The sequence below is a fragment of the Ambystoma mexicanum genome, chromosome 2q, assembly GCF_040938575.1.
Source record: "Ambystoma mexicanum isolate Mex_15411 chromosome 2q, UKY_AmexF1_1, whole genome shotgun sequence".
In the NCBI taxonomy this organism is placed as follows: Eukaryota; Metazoa; Chordata; class Amphibia; order Caudata; family Ambystomatidae; genus Ambystoma; species Ambystoma mexicanum.
Genome location: NC_090924.1, coordinates 896,755,022 through 896,758,374, shown reverse-complemented (window position 1 = coordinate 896,758,374; position 3,353 = coordinate 896,755,022).

Below are 3,353 nucleotides of genomic sequence, written 5' to 3'. Positions count from 1 at the left end.
TGTCAATGTAAGATAGCCCAAATGCAAACCCTACCCATGAACTGTGGACTGGTTACAGAATTGCCATCTTGAAACTATGTGCCAGTACATAAGTGATATGGGTCTATGGTTTGTCTCTACCCAGATTTGGGATACATTTTGTATTTGCCATCTTAAATTCATGTCTTTTCCCTTTTGAATTCTGCCTTTTCATTGTCTTGCATAGTCTGGGTGTAATTTGTGGGATGCCGCTAGCATAAATACCCTCAGAAGCTCTAGTGAACTGGTAATTTTCCAGTATTTGTTTCTAAAGCAGGTTGTGTTGCCTCCTCGGTTCTTTTTCGCTATAAGATCTTTGGTACAGAATTGAAATGTGTTGAAGGGGCACATTAAAAAAGCCACAACAAACCATGCAGAGTTGATCAAAATTCACAGTACAGACCAATTTGATTGTTTCTCTCTTCCACCATCCCATGCTTTGCATTGTCCCCCCCGCCCCCTGGTTTGCAAAACTCCATAATCCTCTCCCCCTTCCTTTACTAAACTTGGCCTCCCCTGCCTAAATCCCTACCCTCTTTTCACCCTCACATATCTTCTCATACAAAAGATTTTTTTTTTTTTTTTTTGGTTTAGTTGCACACAACTTTTCAAATACCAACACAATAAAACATTAAAAACCGACAGAAGAAGAGAAAAATTGAAATCGGGAATTAGAAATATTCAACACCTCTATATACATAAGCAATCAAACAACGGGTAAAATAAGTTACCCAAAAATGCCTACATAATACTTCTCTTACTCCATGCAATTGAGGTGTCTCGTTTCAAGTAACAAAAGAAAACCTCTAGGAATAACATTTCACTTTGTGCAGTGAGGTTCTCATATATAAACATACACTTCAGAATTGAAGTCACATTAAGACAGATTTCGTGCGCAAATAAGCTCTTGCCTTAGTAGTTAAACCACTCGTGATTCTCATTGCCCCTTTATGTTTCTTCCACAGGTGGTAGTACCCTCTTCAAAAACTGCACTATCGCTATTTGAACACTTAACCTAGGATTTGAAAACCGTATTTGCCACAGTTGTTATTTTGCCATCTTTGTGCAAGTTATAACTACATTTTTAAAGTATCTTGCATGGACTGTCTTCAAGGCACAGCATTTCACCAGCAAGTGTTGTAAGGTTTCACATTTATCCATCATTAAACAATATCTACAATAGTTTTTGTCAGCTGGAATCAATTTACGCCTGCAGAATACCTCCTGGGTGCCCCACAGGTTAAGTCTGAACCTTAGGTAGTCAGCACGGAACATGGGGGATGGAGATTTCACTAGATATGTTGCCATGGTTCCATGATTCTTCATTCCAAATGACCAGATATCAACGTCTTTGTATTGCATACACAGTCATGTTCCTAGCCCAATCTGCTCGGAAGATTTTTACTTTCGCATGCCCAGGATTCGTTAACAGTTCGCATCCGCATCAGCTAGATAATCCATCACAGTTTTGCCATGTTTTCGGAAATATATTGCAAGATTTCACCAAATTATTCCCAATTACCCCTATGATTGAACTACTTTTGACTCCCAGCAAACATTTTCGAAAAAACGCACAATGTCTCCAGTGCCTGAGTAAAGTGATAAGTCCAACCTCGGAGCGAATAATCACGATAGGTACTGCATTGGGCAAGGCTAGAATCTGTTTCCAATATCTAGATTCCAAAGCCTCCCAAAACTGGCATTTCCCAATCAATCTGCCCTCCACTCCATATAACATTGGCAACACCTTCATTTTATAGAAGGAGATATGTTTCAATGAAAATTTCCCATTTCTTTTTAAAATTAATATCCGAGACGGCAAGATTAAATGTTGCAATTTATTCCGAGCACAGGCGATGTCTTCACACTATTTGTTTTTCGCTGATATCCACTCCCAGATATTTGTATTTGGGTACCTTCAATAGTTTTTTCTCTTGAAGGGTCCATGAAAGCAAAGATGGGTGTTTTCTTTGCCCTCTCATTGCACAACAATTTATTATTTGCGGCTTAGCCACATTAATCACCAGTTTATTTGTGAGTGCATAGTTCCCCAACTTTACCAGCATTCGTTGGAGATCTTGTGACGTTTGCGATAACATGAGGTCGTCCGCATATAGGAGATATGAAACTTTTTAGCCATCAATTTTTGGGGCGTCACCCTGACAGTTCATAAACTCATTACCCAAGTCTGAGATAAAGAAATTGAATAAAAACGCTGCGGAAGCACAGTCTCAATTTCAGGTGACAGTTTACCATGTAAACTTATGCGGACTCTCATTGAGGTTTTTAGGTGAAAATGAATAATTAATGACAAAAGTGAGTGAGGGCAATTTTTCGCTTTCAATTTCTCAAATAGCAATGCTCTATCGACTGAATCGAAGGCAGCTTTGAAATCGATAAACCCCATATATAGGGGTTGCCTTTGTTCGGCCTGTTGGGCTTTTATCATATTTAATGTAAATATGTTTGGAGTAGTTCCCAAGCACTTAACAAATCCGGCCTGCAAAGGATCAGCCAATTTTTTTGTACACTTTAACCAAGTCTGCAGTTTCCCCAGAATTATTCTACAGAACAGTTTCCCAGGCACATCCAACAACGAGATCGGCCTGTAACTGTTCGGGTCTTGTCTGTCGCCCTTTTCATAAATGGGTATGGTAATCGCCTGTGTCCATGTGGAGGGGAGTGACTGTTACATTAATCAATGAAAAGATTTTGAACAAGATCGAAGCCCATAACGCTGGGTGTTTTTTAAGGTCCCAATTCGAGGGGGCCCGGAGGACCTCTCGCTCTTGAATTACTAGCCCTATTTATCAAGTAAAAAACATCGGACTCCTCAAATTCCAGGCAAAATGGTAAACCGGACATGTCTTTGTTCCAAGCCTCGCTTGAGTCGCATAAGGCATACAAACGTTTAAAGTGGACTACCCATTCCTGCATTTGTACTGTAGTTACTTGCAAAGCAACTGGCGGTACAGCGACGGTATGGGAAGGAGTCAAAGTAGCAGGTGTCTGATTTGCAATATAGGCATCCACCACCTTCCTAATTTCAGACCAATGTGCGGTGAGGGCTAAATCTGCCCCTAATGCCTTATGTGCTTCCCCATCCACTTTTCCACTTGCGGAGACCTTGGTTGTCCTTGTTTGACCCAGACTATCACCATTTGTTTTTCTTTGCTGCTAACACCTCAATGAGGTCATCCAATGGGGGATACTCCATTGCCTGTGCTGGCTTAAATTTCAAAGTATCTGATTTCCTCTCTTGTGCCCTTTGCTGATATTTTTGCTTAATAGCCTGTGATGCAGCAATTTTGTTTTGGTACCGTAATTGCCTTAAA